The sequence below is a fragment of the Taudactylus pleione genome, unplaced genomic scaffold, assembly GCF_031769625.1.
Source record: "Taudactylus pleione unplaced genomic scaffold, aTauple2 ptg000447l, whole genome shotgun sequence".
NCBI classification, from domain to species: Eukaryota; Metazoa; Chordata; class Amphibia; order Anura; family Myobatrachidae; genus Taudactylus; species Taudactylus pleione.
Window position 1 is genome coordinate 4386918 of NW_028284849.1, and position 20858 is coordinate 4407775.

The 20858-nt window shown below is 46.1% G+C and overlaps 1 long non-coding RNA gene across 1 annotated transcript; it reads right to left on the bottom strand.

The window, feature by feature from the left end:
* Positions 1 to 315: 315 nt before the first annotated feature.
* On the bottom strand, positions 316 to 20593 carry LOC148505609 (uncharacterized). The gene is made up of 2 exons (XR_015869876.1): positions 14552 to 20593; positions 316 to 646 (listed from the first exon to the last, which is right to left on the bottom strand). It is a non-coding gene; the product is annotated as an uncharacterized LOC148505609 (long non-coding RNA).
* Positions 20594 to 20858: the final 265 nt, after the last annotated feature.

Here is a 20858-nt window from a genome sequence, read left to right on the forward strand (position 1 = left end):
TGTCACTGGTTCCTAGTGTATGGATAGGCTGCATTCTCAGTGATGTCACTGGTTCCTAGTGACTGGATAGGCTGCATTATCAGTAATGTCACTGGCTCCTAGTGACTTGATAGGCTGCATTCTCAGTGATGTCACTGGTTCCTAGTGACTGGATAGGTTGCATTCTCAGTGATGTCACTGGTTCCTAGTAAATGTATTAGCTGCATTCTCAGTCAGGTCACTGGCTCTATAAATTGTCAGAGTAAGATTCTTATTGTAATTGACATAAAATAACCAGTCACTTATCTGTGATACATTAAAGGCTCAGAACTCATATTAATAACATTGCATCCTTTAATATGTACATAACCTTCCTATTTATATCCTATTAGTTTAGTGTGGAGGAAAATCTTTACAAAAGTAAAAAGTAGTGTTGTTTCCATTGGCATTTTGTCCATGTTAGAGCAGAGCGTACATTCATGCGCAGATTATCGCGGCCGGCAGCAGCAGTTGTTTTCAGAAGATCCCGTCCGGCGCTATTGGGCCGCAGTTCTAGACTTCATAGTCCCAGTCGGGGTGGGGGGTGTGACTATTATGTCAGGGACACTCTGGGCACCATTGGATAATTTGCCGGGGGTCTCTTCACTCCTGTTGCAAATCTGCAGCCCTGGAGACATAAGGAAGAGTTATGATGAGTTAAGGTTGTGGCCAAACAACAGAGGTCACCTTTCATAGGCTGAGGCCACTTCTTATGCAATAGAGTAACATGGCCAAATAAATATAAAATTGTGACACAAAATATAATAAAAACAAGAAATGATACAAGAAAAAACTGGTTTCTGATGGTACCTGGGGAAGAAAGGGGGAGGGGGGGGGATAATAGTGCATTTTAATATTAGTTTTGTTTATAGCTCTTTTGAGTGAAATAAATAGAGTCCCGGGTGCCAGCTGAGCTGTTATCCAACTGTCCCTACCTTACCGCTGCTTGATCTTCTGAGTAGCAGGCTGGGGAGTGACTTGCAGACTTCCCCCGTAGATGCCTCTGTGTGTGCCACATCTCCGCTGTGCCTGGCCGGGCAGCCGATGTTGACGTCACCGAAGCCGGCTGGTAGATGAATGAAACTCTGGGTTCTCCTCCATGCTACCAAAGCGTTTCGTGCTGTTGCAGCACTTTTTCAAGGATGGCTTTTGTTGTGATGGTTTGCCTTTTAACTAGGATGAAAATTGTTATTGTCCATTTAGGAAACAAAAACGGAATTGTTAGAAAACAGCGGGATCCATATGTATCATGATATACATTTATTTATTTATTTTATGAAAAAATTAATTGAAAGTAATAAAATTAAACAAATAAAAATAGGTTCCATCAATATAAGTAAAAATCACCCACTTTTTATAACTGTTTTACATCACATAAGACATTCACTTACACTTTTTAAATTTTTATCATTCATATTTTTATCTTATTTTCACTTATTCTGCTGGCACCTATTTTTTTTTTGTTTTGTTTTGTTTTATTACTTTTAATGAATTTTTTCCTAAAAAAAAAAAAGAAGATCCAGGATACATGTGGATCCGACTGTTTTCAACACTTCCGGTTTCTTCCTAAATGGACAATAAGGTTTTTCCATCCTATTTAAAGGACAAACCATCACAACAAAAGTCTCCCTTGAATAAGTGCTGCAACAGCAGAGTTTCATTCATCTCAAAGCCGCACTTTATTATTATTATTATTATTATCCTTTATTTATATTGCGCCACAAGGGTTCCGCAGCGCCTTACACAGTACATAAACAAACGAGCACACAAGAAAACAGAAATTAACAGTACAAACAATGCAGGACAGATACATGATTAATACATTGCTTCATAACACTTAGATAAGCAGCATGGTGTCGGCAACCAAGGGTGGGGTACTGTTATATATTAAAGTATAATCATGTGATGGAGAAGCACATGAGGGAAGAGGGCCCTGCTCGTAAGAGCTTACATTCTAAGGGGAAGGGGCAGACAGACAGGGGTGACACAGTAATATAACATTTATGGATAGGTTAGTTTAAACTTAAGAGGAAAGGACAATGAGTTGATCCAAATTTCACCAAGCCTCTTTACCGCTAACTCCCGCTGACTACCAGCCCACTCCGGTGACATCATCATCGGCCGCCCGGCCAGGCACGCCGGAGAAGTGGCACACAGAGGCATCTATGGGGGAAGTCTGCAAGTTACTTCCCAGCCTGCTACTCAGAAGATCAAGCAACGGTAAGGTAGGAACAGTTAAATAAGATCTCAGCTGGCACCCGGGACTCTAATTTTTTCACTCAAAAGAGCTATAAACAAAACGGATATTAAAATGCACTAATAACCCCCCTCCCCTTTATTCCCCAGGTACCATCAGAAATACATTTTTATCATTTCTCATTTTTAGTATATTTTATATCACAATTTTATATTTATTTTTACTTGTTTTATACATCAACTTAACTATTATATTACCACTAATTACTATACCACACAAACAAACAGCGCTTATTGATAATTTTGTTACCCAATTAATCCTTTGAAAATAAACAGCTTTTTATCTTGAGCCCGGATATATCATGAGATAAAAGAGTAACATGACCACTGAGTATACAACTCCTCAGCCTCTACGTCACTGATGCTCATTTAGTAGCAGGCCTCTAATGTCAATGGTTCTAGTATACTAATTAGGGGGAGGAGCCAGACTCAGCTTCAGCTCTGATAGGTAACGGAGCAGGATCACCCTCAGCAATGATGCAGGCTGTGCAGGACCGGCCCTAGCCCAACTTTTTTGGTAAGCAAGTATATTTTTTGGCGCCCCCCTATGCAGTGCCCCTTTTACAGTGCCACCGGTAGTGGTCCCCCCTGTGCAGTGCCCCTTGTGCCCCCAGTAGTATTCCCCTTATATAGTGCCCCCAGTAGTAGTCCCCCTATGCAGTGCCCCCAGTAGTGGTACCCCCTTTGCAGTGCCCCTTTTACAGTGCCCCCAGTAGTGGTCCCCCCTGTGCAGTGCCCCTTGTGCCCCCAGTAGTATTCCCATTATATAGTGCCCCAGTAGTACTCCCCCCCCCTATGCAGTGCCCCCAGTAGTGGTACCCACTATGCAGTGCCCTTTATATAGTGCCCCCAGTAGTATTCCTCCCCCCTTGTAGTGCCCCCAGTAGTAATCCCCCCCTTGTAGTGCCCCCAGTAGTATTCCCCCCCTGTAGTGTCCCCAGTATTACCCCCTGTAGTGCCCCCAGTAGTATTACCCCCTGTAGTGCCCCCAGTAGTATTACCCCCTGTAGTGCCCCCAGTAGTATTACCCCCTGTAGTGTCCCCAGTAGTATTCCCGTTATATAGTGCCCCAGTAGTACTCCCCCCCCCTATGCAGTGCCCCCAGTAGTGGTACCCACTATGCAGTGCCCTTTATATAGTGCCCCAAGTAGTAATCCCCCCCTTGTAGTGCCCCCAGTAGTATTCCCCCCCCTGTAGTGCCCCCAGTATTACCCCCTGTAGTATTACCCCCTGTAGTGCCCCCAGTAGTATTAGCCCATGTAGTGTCCCCAGTAGTATTCCCCCCTTGTAGCGCCCCCCTGTAGTATTCCCCCCCTAATAATCCCCCCTTGTAGTGCCCCCAGTAGTATTCCACCTTCCCCCGCCCCCCGCAGTAGAGACGTAATGAAAATTTAAAAAAAAACACTTACCCGAAGCCCGCTCCTGGTCCCGCCGCCGATACCAGCTCCTCCGTCCGCCGCTTTGCATTATGGGAGTAACGTCACTCCCATTACCCACTGCGGGAGCTGGAAGATGTCCGGCTCTGGCAGTGGGAGCAGCAGCCGATGAGTCTGTCTGACTCTTATCAGCTGCTAAAGCAACACACAGCTGCCGGCTCCGGCGCCTGTGTGTTTGTGCTGTTTAGCGCTGACCGAACTCCGTCTGGTCAGCGCTACACACGCGGTGCAGCTGTGTCACAGAGACACAGTCTGCCCGCGGCCCGCATGGTATGCAGCTGAGGCGCCCTTCACTATGTGGCGCCTTACGCAGCTGCGCACCATGCGTAACGGGAGAACCGGCCCTGAGGCTGTGCTAGAATGATAACGGTTATGTAGATATATCCTTGTATTCTATATGCAGGGCAGGAATGTGATTTGCGGGCTGCAGCTGATAAATCTGCTAGACCCCAGTGTAATCGCTGAGACGCTGCGTGGATGCCGTTACTGTACAAACACGCTAAAATCACATGTATGGATCCAGCATATAGGCCATTCCAGCATCATTTGTATACGAACAGTAGGGTCTGGATTTTGAGATGTACGTTCATCCGAGGATAAAAGCACATCTCCGATGTTTAGGGTCCTTGCTCGCAGACCCCCCCAACCAAAGCTGCAGCATGAATGACATATTGCGGTGTTTGGGGGGGACATGCCTTGTCACCGTGCTGCCTCCATTTCCCGTGAGGGACGAGGTCAGGGTCTGCGTCAGCGGATGCAGATTCCTGGCCTCTTGCATGACCAGGCTGCGGGAAGCTTCAGCTCCTGCAGTCTGACCAAAGGAGCAATCATCGGTCACGATGGTTCGGATGGTGATCCCGGCCTGAGACAACGGTCGCAGTGCTGGGATCGCAGATGTAACAATGAGGTCTCTGACACCTCCTCCTGCACTAGCACCTGAGATGGACGGATTTGTACAGACGCTTGTGTGCCGCTGTGTAAATCCGTCCATCTGTGCATCAGGCGCTTAGTACGCCAATCGGGAGAACTCATATGTAAAAGGTGAAATCCCAAAACTTCGATTTAATAAATCTGTATTATTTTCTATATCCTGCGGATGGCGCTAAAAGGGACCAACCGAGTAATGGACAGGAAGTACACAAACGGGTTCAACAAAGGGGGCAGAGGAAGGGGCAGGACCACCCTCCCGATGATCTGGGAACAGGCGGGAGCCAGCTCATGTGCAATGAAAGCCCCAAACGGAACCACTGGGCCTGTCCTGAAATTTGGCTAGTGTCCAGCGATGCCGCTTACGTGGCAGCAAAAGGTGGTACTATAGTGGGTGCAGTTGCTGTGTCCTAGTTATGCCCCAGCAAGGCAGCCTCTGCCCGCCAGTGCCCCATGAAATGTATCTATAGAGCATGACACTGGCTGGAGAGGGGGCACAGCTTTCTGGGTGCAGCAGGGACTAGTGTCACACATCACTATATTCTCTTGTATATGGATTATTGTACAGTATAAAGTATTCTCCCATCTGCTATATATCAGATGTGTTACTGTTGTACAAATAAACCCCGGGGATTACCTTGTGCAGCAAATCCTCCATTAATAACATTGAAAGCGCATATAGCGATATCCAGCTGTAATGCTGGGCGACAATTACATTACATCGGATTACTGTGAGACAGGAGACTGCGCTACAATAACTGGCGACTACTGAAACACCGGGTATCAGCTTCTCTGCTGTGGAGAAGAAAGAATTCACCCCCATCTCGCCATCTTAGCGGGTCCAGGGTATAGATCATTAGGAGATCTCCCCCCGCCCCCAAAATAAAAGGAATTATTCTATAGTCCAGAGATTCCCAAACGTGGTCCCCAACAGTTCAGGTTTTAAGGTGCATCTACACACACACAACAATTTTTTGAACGACTGTCGACAACGATACCGTTCAAAAAATTGTTCACTTTCTGAGTTAAAACGATGAACGATTATCGTTCATGCGCGTTCACGTTTGTAGTTCAGTCAGACTGACCAACTGAACGATATTCATTAAGGGAATCTGCAAAAATCGTTTGTAGTTCAAAAAAATCGTTCATTACACTTTAAAAAAGCTGACAGAAAATCGTTCATAAAATCGTTGTGTGTGTGCAGCTTTAAGGCCCCCATACATCAGAGACTGATTGCAGCAATCGTGCAATTTGCAATCGATTGTGTATAAAAATCTTTCCCCTTTTCAATCGATTGCAGAATTGCCACAATCAATTGAAAAAGGGAAAGATTTTTATACACAATCGATTGATTGCAGCAATCGTGCAATCTCTGATGAATGGGGGCCTTTCGACATATTCTTGGTTGAGCACAGGTGACTTAATTAGTTCCTCTGTCAATTTGATTTAACTACCTGTGCTCAGCCATGGATAACACCTGAGCTGTTTGGGAGCCTTCGCAAACTTCCACAAGCAAGCCATCCTCGAAACAGTGCGTTCACCGTACGAAACACGTTGGAGGCAGAAAGGAGAACCTGGAGAGACATCTCATCCACAGCCGCTTACGCCTGCTGAGTCCCAGCCCGCTCCAAGCACGCCGGAGACGCGGCGCAGAGAAAGGCATGAGAGGGTGGCCAGACACCGCTCCCCAACCTGCTGCGCAGAAGATTTCTACAGCGGTAAGGTAGGGACAGTCAGGGGCTGGCTGGCAACTTTTAGCCTGGGGGGCAAATGCATGCAGGCGGCCCTGGCAGAGGAGTAGCGTGTAGCCAGGGTGTCCGACGAATATGCGTGCTACGGCGCCTTCCCCCCCCTCAAGTGTTCCAGGGAGGAGGCGGGTACATATGGGATTAATGTAAGGTAAAAATAAAGATTAGGGCAGCCCCCTGTCGTAGTGCCCATATGCAGTGCCCCCATGTGCCACAGGAGAGAACACCCTTATGCAGGCCTCCAGTAGTGCCCCCAGTAGTAGTAGTCCCCCCCCTTTGTAGTGCCCCCATTAGTAGTAGCCCCTCCTTGTAGTGTCCCCAGTAGTAGTAGTCCCCCCCCCCTTGTAGTGTCCCCAGTAGTAGTAGTCCCCCCCTTGTAGTGTCCCCAGTAGTAGTAGTCCCCCACCCCCCTTGTGTGCCCCCGGTAGTAGTAGTAGCAGTAGTCCCCTTATAGTGCCCCCAGTAGTAGTAGTCCCCTCCTCCTTGTAGTGCCCCCAGTAGTAGTAGTCCCCTCCCCCTTGTAGTGCCCCCAGTAGTAGTAGTCCCCAGTAGTAGTAGTCCCCTCCCCCTTGTAGTGCCCCCAGTAGTAGTAGTCCCCCCCCTTGTAGTGTCCCCAGTAGTAGTCCCCCCTTGTAGTGTCCCCAGTAGTAGTAGTCCCCCCTTGTAGTGTCCCCAGTAGTAGTAGTCCCCCCCTTGTAGTGTCCCCAGTAGTAGTCCCCCACCTCCCTTGTGTGCCCCCAGTAGTAGTAGTAGTGGCAGTAGTCCCCTTATAGTGCCCCCAGTAGTAGTAGTCCCCAGTAGTAGTAGTCCCCTCCCCCTTATAGTGCCCCCAGTAGTAGTAGTCCCCCACCCCCATTGTAGTGCCCCCAGTAGTAGTAGTCCCCCACTTGTAGTGCCCCCAGTAGTTGTAGTAGTCCCCTTATAGTCCCCTCAGTAGTAGTAGTCCCCAGTTGTAGTAGTCCCCTCCCCCTTGTAATGCCCCCAGTAGTAGTAGTCCCCCCCTATATAGTGCCCCCAGTAGTGCCAGACCCCCCCCTCCCCAGTAGACACACATAATATAAAAAAGAAAATAAAAAAAAAACACTTACCTGAATCCGCCGCCATCTGCTCCTCCGTCTGTCCTCCCGGGCCGGGCCGCTCTGCATTATGGGAGAGATGTCATATGACATCATGATGTCTCTCCCATTGCCCACTGCGGGAGCCGGAAGATGGAGCGGCTCCTGCAGTGGGCGCAGCAGCAGCTAAAGAGAGTCTGACAGACTCTCATTGGCTGCTGCTTACAACAAACACACAGCTGCCGGAGCCGGAGGCTGTGTGTTTGTCACTTGTGTAGCGCTGACCGAACTCCGTCCGGTCAGCGCTACACACGCGGTGCAGTCTGTGTCACAGTGACACATACTGCACCGGCCCGCGGCCCGCATGACGCTGCGGCCCGGGGGGCACATGGCACCCTGCCCCCCGGCCCAGCCCGCCACTGGGGACAGTTAGGTTATACATCTCCATACGGCTGGCTCCACCAGGACTCCTCCAACATTACTCAAAGAGAGCTATATACATTAAATATTGTATTTCCGTAATTAACTTTTCCTTTTCAGGTACTATCAGCAATAGTGTTTTAAATTGCCTTTTTTACACAGTGTTCTTATTCTTATTTTTATTTCATTTGCGTTTTTATAATATTTTACCATTTTATTTCAATTTTATTGTTATTTTATTCTTATCTCTGTTTTTACTTTGATTTATTTACTCGATTTTAATATTTGTATCATTTATTAATTTATTTATTTTTTAGTTATTTTAATTTTCAGTTTTTATTTATATATTTTTCTCTCTCTCCCCCAAACATTACATTATTAATTTCACACATTAACTCTAGAATTGATCATTAGCGCTTATCCATCAATTGCATCGTCTCTAAAAACCATGAACTGTTGGGGAACCTTGAGGACTGCGTTTGAGAACCTCTGCTATAGCAAATGAATATATTATTAAATTCAAAAAATAACTAGTAAACAGTAATACAGACCCAATGTCCCCCCCGATGTGATGTCAAACTTAAGGCGCCAGTTACAGCCTGCACCACGGGGAAAAGCTGGTATTATGGGGGTCTGGTACGTGGTTAGTTGTAGGTTGGACTTTGAAGGAAATGGTTTCCCTCGTTCCACCAGCTGCATTTCAATATGGACCTGAAATCCTGAAAACTGGGCGCAGATATATTTATTATTCATTTAGTAACATTAAATTATATAGCGCAAGCATATTCTGTGCGCTTTACAATGTGTAGTTCCCAAAACCGCAACATCGGTGTTCCCGTGATGCCGCCAAACCCGACCTATAAGCGCGTTTCTGCCGGTTTTGCCCTTTTGTGAATGACCTGAGACTTTAATTTACATTATCTTGGTTGATAAAATGCGCGACGGCTTCTGCTTATTCTAATGACAGAGGAAGAAGGTGGTCGCCTGGGCAGTACGACTCGGTACCTTATTACGGACTGAGCATTAAGCGGCTGACGCACTAGTTATACAGTGGTTACAAGTGCTCATTTATCATGATGATTTGCAGCAAAACCAGACGCACGTGCGACACACAGAGAGGCGGGCTCATCTGGAGATGCATACAGCGCTATATCTGGGCGAATATGCGCATTCATTTTCAGTTACTTCTGCGCAACGTACTCCCGGATTCAGTTCCTGCTCTGTAGGAGGGGCCTTAGTTAGAAATAGGATATATATTCTGCAGAGCGATAATCAGACACGTCGTTAGCTTTCACCATATAAGCTGTCGCTGCACAGGAAATACAGATTATGCAGCTACAGGAAGTGGTCGGCGCTACACAGTAACAATGATTTATACAAAGATGGTCACCGGTGTCAGCTGCCAGGAATAATTCCCCTACACTTGTACAGCGCCGCGACATATTACACAGCGCTGTGCACTCAGGTGGCTTCTGTTTAGTGCATAGATCTGGGATTACTACATCGAGATTGCGCTCTCGGTCTCAGATTAGACTCGTAAAACAAATTGTATAAAAAACACTGTGCAAGAATAATAATAGTAATAAAGTGACATTTAGCTGAATATAAAAAGACACAATAAAAGGAAAGACAGACACGTTGTGACAGCCGCCGCACCACATAAACTAATACAGCCGCGCTCATACACGGCCGGGGTCCCTCTCTTGTCACAGGAAGTTGAATGGAAAATATGAAACCACGATAAACACTTTTCCAGAGATGTATAAACCAAAAATTCATAATATTTGGAATGAGAGTTCCACATCACTAGAGACCGTACCTCTCGCCCCAGTAACAATGAATAGAAAGTCGGGGGGGGGGGGGGGGGGGTAACGGAGAAGGCGACAGCTCTCAGTGACTTATGGTCCTGCCGCCAGCCCATGTGCAATAATTTACGGCCGCCCCGATGCTCTAAAACACAAGACCGATAATAAGGAAACATTTTGGCCGTTTAAACCCAACAACCACTTAAATCTATTTAAACGGACTCCTACTTTTCTCATCTTATGGCGCCATTGTAGGGGAGATCTTATTAGCCGGTTAGTGTGGAGGAGCCTGGAGACAGACATAGAGGAGTATTCAATTTCAGCCGAGCCGCGATACTTTTTCGCATCCCGGACTTTTCGCCTGTTTTGCAGGCGGAAAAGTATCGCTCGCGTGCCCGCTTTACCCCATATTCAATTTGAAAGTAGGCGAAAACGGAACCCGGCGAAACTGTAACAAGCGGAAAGTACTGTCAGATTTGGGGAAATCAGCCTGACACCCCCCAAAAGATGCTCTGACATGGGGGTTAGCTATGGTACCCCCCGGTTTGGCTTGCTGAAGGTATTTGGGGTTTTAAAATGGGCTGCTAAATAGCGTTTTACTATACCTGATGCAGAATAGTATTCAGGAGGTTTTTTTGCAAAAAATAACTTATCCCAGCAAATTTGGGGTACTTGAAAATGGGGGTCAGCATATTTAAAAGTTGCTAAAGTTAATTTGAAAAAAATCCTGAAAAATCCACCTGCCGCAAACACCTGTAATAAAAAAACACCTGGGGCATACTTGGGGACCCCCCCAGAGTCAAGTTCGCTAGTTTTTAACTTTGCCCCCCAACATTTTTTTTTATTTTTTTTTACCCCTTTTTCAAAGTCATTTTTTGGGGTGTCCTTAAGTGGTTTTTTTTGTTTTTTTTTTTACACAGATTACCTTTGGGGGCCTGTCTGAAGGCTGCACGGGGATTCCCGCAACATTGCACCCCAACATTTTTTTTTATTTTTTTTTACCCCTTTTTCAAAGTCATTTTTTGGGGTGTCCTTAAGTGGTTTTTTTTGTTTTTTTTTTACACAATTTATCTTTGGGGACTGTCTGAAGGCTGCACGGGGATTCCCGCAACATTGCACCCCAAAACCCCAATTCTGCACTTTTTTCCGCTTCCCATTCCTAGGCGATACTTTAACGCCTATTACATTGCATTGACTTTCTGCCTAGGCGGAAAGTCTTTCAAATTGAATACGGAGTAAAATCCAAACAGGCGAAAATGACGTCATCGGCGAAAAAGTATCGCGGATCCGAACTTTTCGCCTCAAATTGAATACGGGCCATAGTATCAACATTCAGGCTGAACCAGTTACAGGACCAACATACCCTGACACCGTCACAAACAACCTTGTTTGTAGGAGGCATCGTCTGACCTATATTACCTCTATGCCGATCCCGGACAATACAGGGAGATACAATCATTTCTCTACCCTCCAATATGTGGATTTATCAAGACAGCCCATAGTGACATTTACAGGTATAATTTCTCTATGGATTGGAAGCTCTCACAAGCAGGGCCCTCCTCCCCTCACTTATACCATCTTCTCCCCTCTGCTAGCAGGCACTGACCCCTGTGTGGGCATATATGTGAGGATATACAGTAGTGTCTGTGTGGCTTGTATCCTTCTATGTTCTACATTATTTTGAACTTTATCATTATTATTAATTTATATGACGCCACAAGTGTTCCGCAGCGCCTTACACAGTACATAGACACATAGGTGACCAGTATTTACAGAACAATACAGGACCAGGACATGGATAATATACATTGCTACATTAGTAACCACAACACCCAGATAAGCAACAGAGCGTAAGCACCAAGTGTTAGGTGCCCTGGTGGGGGGTAAGAAGTACGGTATCTTTCCATGCGTCATGTTAGACGCGGCAGACCCCTTGTGGCGCCATATACATAAGGAATAATAAAAAGGCATAATATTGGGAAACGTATATAACACATCACATGGGATGCACTTCGGTATTAGTGGAAGGGGATTCTACGTGGGAGAAACATTTACTACCTTGCCTATATTTGCACGTCCGCCTAAGTGCACTATGTATCTCTCTCTGTGTATAGGGTATTGGAGGAGGTAAAGTAATAAAGTCCGTCAGTAGGAAAGAATGTGGGTCTCATTCAGACCCGCTCGCAAGCGAGTCGATGTTTGGCTGTGCGCACGCGCAGCGGCCGCACTTCGCGTGCGCAAGCCCCGGAACGAGAGAGAAATTCGATGTTGATCGACAGCTCGCCTCGTTTTGTAGGCGTGGCGGGTGGGGTGGTTTCACAAAAGGAGGCGTTCCCAAGCGAAGGCTTGCCGTTTGTGGGCGGCCTCACTGACATCACCAGTGATGTCAGTGGGAGAGCTTCCGGCTCTATTAGAGCTGAAATCTCTCTGGGGCTTGCGGCAGACGAGACCCTACCACATAGGTCTCGTTGCAAGCCCCGATGGTCGTGATGATCTTGACCATCGCGACCATCATCCTGGTCACTCGTTAAGGCTGTGGGTGGTAACCCACAGCCTAGTGAGCGGTCAGGAGGCCGGATCATTTTTAGATGCGGCCGCCTTCATTCAGAGCGAGCGCTCGCATTTTGCGAGCGGCTCTGAATGAGGACCTGTGTGCCTACCTATAATATAGAGACCACATCACTAAACGGCTATTGTAAATCTTCTGCGTGGCACTTGCACAAAATTAGGAGCATTTGCACTTGGTAAATAACCCTTAGAGATAGAGGGTCTGATTCTTAGTTGGGAGCAGGCAGAAAAAAATTTACTTTGCGCCTTGGTGACCCCATGCTGCACTGCGGGTGGGGGATATACAGAGAGACTGAGGGGTTTATTTACTGAGCGGCACATTCTAGAACATTTAAAAGGGTAATGATTTTACTAGACGTGTTTTGCTAGTCGTTTGTTACTTGGCGTGTTTTGCTAATCATGTGTTACTTGCCATGTTTTGCTAGTCGTGTGTTACTTGTCATGTTTTGCTAGTCGTGTGTTACTTGTCATGTTTTGCTAGTCGTGTGTTACTTGCCATGTTTTGCTAGTCGTGTGTTACTTGCCATGTTTTGCTAGTCGTGTGTTACTTGTCATGTTTTGCTAGTCGTGTGTTACTTGCCATGTTTTGCTAGTCGTGTGTTACTTGCCATGTTTTGCTAGTCGTGTGTTACTTGCCATGTTTTGCTAGTCGTGTGTTACTTGTCATGTTTTGCTAGTCGTGTGTTACTTGCCATGTTTTGCTAGTCGTGTGTTACTTGCCATGTTTTGCTAGTCGTGTGTTACTTGCCATGTTTTGCTAGTCGTGTGTTACTTGCCATGTTTTGCTAGTCGTGTGTTACTTGTCGTATGTTACTTGCTGTGTTTTGCTAATCGTGTGTTACTTGCCATGTTTTGCTAGTCGTATGTTACTTGATGTGTTTTGCTATTCGTGTTACTTCCCATGTTTTGCAAGCCGTGTTTTGCTAGTCGTGTGTTACTTGCCGTGTTTTGCTAGTCGTGTGTTACTTGCCGTGTTTTGCTAGACATGTGTTACTTGGCATGTTTTGCTAGTCGTGTGTTACTTGATGTGTTTTGCTATTCGTGTTACTTCCCATGTTTTGCAAGCCGTGTTTTGCTAGTCGTGTGTTACTTGCCGTGTTTTGCTAGTCGTGTGTTACTAGTAAAACAATTACACGTTAAATTTCAGGCATAAATTTTAGAACCCAACGCTTAGTAAATAAGCCATACTTGCCTACTTTCCTAATCTCCAGGAGGAGCCCGGAGAGGAGATGCAGGTGGTCGGTGAAGGGAATGGGGGCGGACTAGGTGCGTTATTAGGCCCCATTCTCTTGCTGCAAAATGCCGCAAATCGCACATATTTGAGTGCAAAAACAACGTGATTAGCATAGAATTGCTTCACTAAACCCCGCCTTTACCTCACGGACCGCGATTCTAGGTATTATTATCCGCCCCCATCCTGGTCACGTCACTAGGAAGTACCCACTCTTCCAGGAGCCCGGGGGACTACTTGAAAAACTGACAGTCTCCTGCAGGTTCCAGGAGGGCAGGTACTGGAAGTATGAAATAAACCCCATAGATTTGGGAGGGGCGTGTACACACTCAAATCTAAATTGCAGTGTAAGAATAAAGCCGCTCAGTATATGTAGGCTACATGCAAAAGCAGCCAGTATTTACCCTGCATGCAAAATGGTAAATGTATTTTGTCCCCCTTGTAGTGCAGCATGGTTTGTTCCAGGTGCAAAGTTATTGGCTTTAATCTGCGGAGATCTTGTGGCCAAGTTTAGTACAGACGGGTGAAGTTCAGTACAGCTACACAACCAGAACAGTCATACATACAGCGCGCACGCGTGCACACACACACAGCGGCCCTAAAGGAACCCTCCCATCTCTTTTGGACCTCCCAAATATTACTTTAGCAGGTCCCCCGCCTACTATCACTGCTCCGCTATCACCGACAGCCCAGATGGACTTCTCCAATATAAGAGCTGAACGTATAATTCCCTGTATCACCCTAATTTCTAATTGTAGAGACTTAAGCTCCCAGGAAAATCCCAATGATGTCCCCAAACATGCTGGGTTCTCCCCGGCCCTGATACCATTGCAATGAGCTGTGGTGATGACGTCCTAACTGCGTGAGCTGCTCCTAGAACACAGAAGCGCATCAGGTAAACATGGGGCACATGGGGGGTTGGGACATTGCTTTAAGTGGCAGGAAAAGGTGTGGAAGGACCCCCCCAAGGCTTTTATACAGTCAACAAAATGATACTGAAAGACACTGCTGCGGAACGCAAACATAAAGCGGGCACATACAATGATTAGTACCTACCACCCCGTTAGTGCACACAGGATGTTCTTACCTTTCAGACAAGAGAGATGGAGCCCCATCCTGTCATTCTGTCTTCACACTTCGGCCGAGTCAGAAAGCTCGCCTCGGTTGTCCCAGCGCATCTGCGGTGACAAGGAAACTGAGTGAGGGGTCTGGCACAGTGACATCTGGCTTCTCATATATGATGCACAGAGCAGGATGTAGCAGCCGGTGGAGTTTGTCGCACTCTGTAACTCACTTACTGGCAGGAGGGACCTCTAGAGCCCCAGTATTACAGAGAGGTGTCTGGGCAAACTCTGCACAGAACTCATGCACTTATCCGGGTGATCAACAGAGACACAGAACTACAGGGACAGAAAGAAAACACTAATTCGGGCAAAAATAAAGTTATAACAAAGTCTACAAACCTCAAACCACTGGTTGTCTCTGCATTGCTGGGGAGGGGGATGGGAGGTTGTGCAATAAAGAACATTCATTTCGGTTTCATGTGTTTATTTGTCGTTTCAATATACGTTTACCTAATGGGCAAAGGGCATTAAAGGGAGGATAACACAAAAATAATTCACTTTTAAACATCTTCGTGTATGACTGGTATCAGAATCGCGTCACTTGCTAAAATCAGTCTGTCCGCCCAACTATATGTCCTCAGTCAGCTCCGAATAGTTCTGCGAGATCGCGAGGTAACATGGATCAGCAGGACACTCATTTGTGCATCATGTAACGGAATTAGAATTACACGTTACATTTCCTCTTACACCTTAGATCCCACGCTGGATAATACAGAACACGGGACAGTCAGGTGGAGATGACCGCAGAGGGGAACATACCTTATACAATGCTCTATAATATGGATTTACCACCTATAATGCATCATAGATTGGAACCAATATTACAGATATTAAGTGAACTGTAGGATTACTGCAAATAATGAAGCAGTATTGGAATACAGTATAATTGGCTTGGGTGTGGGGAGGATAATGAGGTTTGTGTGTCAGTAACAGCTGGAGTGAACTCATGTAGAGACAGCACCAGATACTACAGCAGGTCTTGCTCACCATAAATAGACATCTCTCTGCGGTGCAGCATGAATGCTCTGTGTGTGTGTAAGGGCTTCAGGTATGGACACAACACAACAGATCATTTACAGACATGGCTAAAAGTAACCGACAGGCTCTTACCGTAAGTGTCCGGACTCTGCATGTCCACAGCCGTCCGCTCTGCCGTAGTTTACCTGACCCGATATACAGGGGACCGTCCTCTGTGCCAATCAGCAGCTGCTTACAGCTGCTGGGAAGAGATGAAATTTAAAATCACCTTCACCCCCCCCTTTTCATTCAGCTGTACAAGGTGGACTGCAATCCGTTCCTGGTACTGCCTCTGTGAATTACAAATCACTCATGCGCTGCATTACAGTAAACTTGGCAGGGATGGCTCTTTTTAAGCTGCTAAATGCACTTTTAAAGAATTAATGGAACGTATACAAATGTAGCTGGGACTGATGCGATTGCTGATGTGGGGCGCGGCGCACGGCTCCATCACATCGCAGAGGGTAATGGGAAGGATATTAATATTCACCGTTATTGAAAAGTTTGCAAAGTGCATTTGTAATTTACAGCCAGGACGGTCAGCATATTATAAAGTTACACGCATACAGAATGGCTGTGATCTAGAGACAGCTGGGAGGCATAGCAAAGGCTTTCACGCATTCATGAATCGCACATCATCTCAGCATTGTCATATATATAAAAACCGCTGGACGCCCTATATATACGGCTAACCAGGCTGCAATATGAGACCTCCGTATGTAAGAGATCACCATCAGGGTGCGTTTAAGGGACCAGCGCATCTCGGCTTAATCGGTTTTCAAAATCAAGTCCAAGGGAAGAGCCCAATTCATGACGGAGAACAGGGAGTTAAAGCGCTTACGCCAGGACCTAAGAGCGCAAATTCAACCTGCGGCGCAGGAAGCCAATTTCATCAGGAAGTCGGTGGAGAATAACAGGGAGCAGGATAGTCAGGAGCGGAGCATAAAACACTCACTATACCAGCAGAGCACAGGCAATGGCCTAGCAGAGCACTGGGGGAAGGCGAGATGGTCATATGAACCAGCCTCCATCATGTATTATACAGCCCTAAGCGCATATATACGGGAGTGACGGCTCTGATCATTCCGTAATGCTTTAGGAGCCATTTTACTGGAACATCATGGGTGCAGATATTATATTAGTGTGGTCAATGCTAATTTACGACTCAGTGGTACGGAGTGATCATCTTCACAAATCAGATGTGGCATCAGATGTGGCCCGGCCTATTCTACCAAACACCAGATGTGGCCCGGCCTATTCTACCAAACACCAGATGTGGCCCGGCCTATTCTACCAAACACCAGATGTGGCCCGGCCTATTCTACCAAACACCAGATGTGGCCCGGCCTATTCTACCAAACACCAGATGTGGCCCGGCCTATTCTACCAAACACCAGATGTGGCCCGGCCTATTCTACCAAACACCAGATGTGGCCCGGCCTATTCTACCAAACACCAGATGTGGCCCGGCCTATTCTACCAAACACCAGATGTGGCCCGGCCTATTCTACCAAACACCAGATGTGGCCCGGCCTATTCTACCAAACACCAGATGTGGCCCGGCCTATTCTATCCAACACCAGATGTGGCCCGGCCTATTCTATCCAACACCAGATGTGGCCCGGCATATTCTATCCAACACCAGATGTGGCCCGGCATATTCTATCCAACACCAGATGTGGCCCAGCATATTCTATCCAACACCAGATGTGGCCCAGCATATTCTATCCAACACCAGATGTGGCCCAGCATATTCTATCCAACACCAGATATGGTCCGGCCTATTCTATCCAACACCAGATGTGGCCCGGCATATTCTATCCAACACCAGATGTGGCCCGGCCTATTCTATCCAACACCAGATGTGGCCCGGCATATTCTATCCAACACCAGATGTGGCCCAGCATATTCTATCCAACACCAGATGTGGCCCAGCATATTCTATCCAACACCAGATATGGTCCGGCATATTCTATCCAACACCAGATATCGACATATTCTATCCAACACCAGATATCGGCATATTCCATCCAACACCAGATATTGGCATGTTCTATCCAACACCAGATATGGCCCAGCATATTCCATCCAACACCAGATATGGCCCAGCATATTCCATCCAACACCAGATATAGGCATATTCTATCCAACAAAAGATATGGCCCGGCATATTCTATCCAACACCAGATATCGGCATATTCTATCCAACACCAGATATGGCCCAGCATGGTCTATCCAACACCAGATATGGCCCAGCATATTAGACATGGCACCAGATGCGGCTAAGTATATAATACTGTACTAGATAGTATAAATAACCATTTATATTTAATATATGTATATTATATAGTTTTATTTTTACACATAATTGTACACAATTAACTTTATATCGGTTTTATATACCCATGTCTTTTATATACACATTTTTATTTTATATACCATTGTACGTATATTTTTAAATCTACAGTATGTTTTTCACATATTTATGGATTCATTTATATTTCTAACTAATCATCAGATTCAATTCACCACCAGCCGTCAGCAGCACGCGTTGGCCGTTTATCTGCCAGTTACGGTAGGAAGATTCTGTTTGCAGCTCTTTAGGGTGCGAGCAGAAACGTCCTTCGTGGAAGCCACTGGGACCCGTCCTGCGCATAAATGAATCTGCCCCTAATACTTCCTTATGTGCAATAAGGCAGGGTATGTGCAATAAGGCAGGGTATGTGCAATAAGGCAGGGTATGTGCAATAAGGCAGGGTATGTGCAATAAGGTATGGTATGTGCAATAAGGCATGGTATGTGCAATAAGGCAGGGTATGTGCAATAAGGTATGGTATGTGCAATAAGGTATGGTATGTGCAATAAGGCATGGTATGTGCAATAAGGTAGGGTATGTGCAATAAGGCAGGGTATGTGCAATAAGATATGGTATGTGCAATAAGAATTGGTATGTGCAATAAGGTATGGTATGTGCAATAAGGCATGGTATGTGCAATAAGGCATGGTATGTGCAATAAGGCAGGGTATGTGCAATAAGGCAGGGTATGTGCAATAAGGTAGGGTATGTGCAATAAGGTAGGGTATGTGCAATAAGGCAGGGTATGTGCAATAAGGCAGGGTATGTGCAATAAGGCTTGACACTGCGACCTGGAACGGAGTTGCTGGTCCAGGATTTATCATGTGGACAGGTTCACGGTACAGCACGTTTTGTGATTAGCACAGGGTGCGGTATGGAAATTGCGCACACAACATTCTTTTGCTGTAAGCGAGGAACAACGCCCCAATTATAGAACTAATCAGCTCTGATCGTCATACTTCTGGGCCTAGCTCATCATAGTACTTACCTCTTCCTCCTGAGCCCAGATACAGTCATCCCTAAAGAGCAGATTACAACGACGAAAAAAAATAAAAATTGCAGTATACAGTTAACTCATCCAGTACACGGAGCTGTTCCTCTGTAGGAAAAGATGGCAGAATATATTTGTTTGGAGCAAATATGTGTTGCAGAGAATGTAAATCATTTCTGTCCATGGATCTACATGAACGCAGCCACACAGATGCCGATCGTACGTGTGCGGGCTGATTAGCATAAAAATGGTGTAACACAGTCTATGGACAAGGAAGGCAGGGGACGCATCTGTCCTGGAGGCTGCGGGTGTAATTAACACACAATACGCGAAGCAATTAGCGCCCATGTTCTGTAACTCTCCACAACCAATCAGGTAACAGCATCATGATCACGTACATAGCTCTGGTATATAATAATCTATGTCTATTAGAGCATACGATGAGTGATTTATCTAGCAGTCAATGTATGGAAATCTGATATCATGACTCTTGGACAGAGCATTTTATAGTAACCCAGACCAACGTACAGTATATAACTTAGAGCTGCTTCGCTCAACACAAAACTCTGGATACTGGGATTGGCGAACGGTAAATTTAGTTAAAATTTAACAGCTTTGAAGGTCTTTGTAGGATTGAGATTGTAACTCTTTGATATTTGATAACATGCCCTTTAGAGGTCAGAAAACAGCACTGGACTGACTACCGACACGAGTTCTACGCACCCACCTACATTCAAATTATCTGTGCGTTTTATTTAGAGATATTATGGCAAAAGTAAAGTAATTTCGGGCTTGAGTGATCGGTCAGTCTCTTCTTATGAGATTAACAAACAGGTGCCTCCAATGAGCTTCTCACATCACAGTAAAAAGTTTTCTGGGACATGTAGCCGAATCGTTAAGATGATAATTAGTGCAACTCTACCGCTCCGCTGACACAACCTATACGTTGTTAGAGGTCTCGCCAATCAATGAGGGCACAGATGGAAAAGCTGCCAGTTTCTATATCCGTACATCTCAGGCGAGACTAGTTATAAAACAAATAAAACTGTGTTATTGTAAACAGGTTTCATTGATTGGAAAACAGTTAATTACAAGTAATGAGCAAAAACCTGAAGGTGATACAATACTGCTGGTCAGCAACACTCGTTACATCTCTAGTCTTTGTGTATTAATCCACCACTCTGGAGGATCATGGTTACCTAGGAGACTGCAAGCCCATAACATAAGCCCGTGCTGGCCAAACTCAGGGCCTCATTCAGAAACGGTCGCTCGGGAGCGATAGGTCGCACCCAAAGTGATCGAGAATATGCAAAATGAGCGCTCAGTCGCAACGCACATCGTAAGCGCGGAAACACCCACAACAATGAAAGCGCACCCCTATCTCTACGTCCTAATTCAGAGCCTGTCGCAGGCGGCAACCTACGTCAGCACTATTAACACCTGTTACATTGTTAATTGCCTACAAACATCGGTTGAGGCAGTAACCATCGCCAGCACTCGCAATGCTTAAGGTAGACCCTGGGCTACCCTTAGCTCTGCGAGCAGTAGCGTCGTTATTGCAACGAGATGACGTGTGTGACGACTCGCTCAGTAATATATGCACGCCCTTAAAATGCCCCACCACACCCCCGTTCACAAGCACCTTCCCCTGTAACCACCCACAAACGGCACGAAATGTCAATCACAGCTACGACCTCGTAGTGACTAGCGAGCAAGAGGATTGCGGTCGGGAAGACAGGCTTGCGCACGCGTACTGCCATGTACACGCATGCGCAGTTGAAAAAAACATCGCTCGCTACAACAAATCGCTCCGTGCGACCGCCTCTGAATCAGGCCCTCAGTCTGCAGGGATCCCTAACATTTCATGGTTTACAGACCACCTGCAGATCTTTTAAAATGTGTCAGT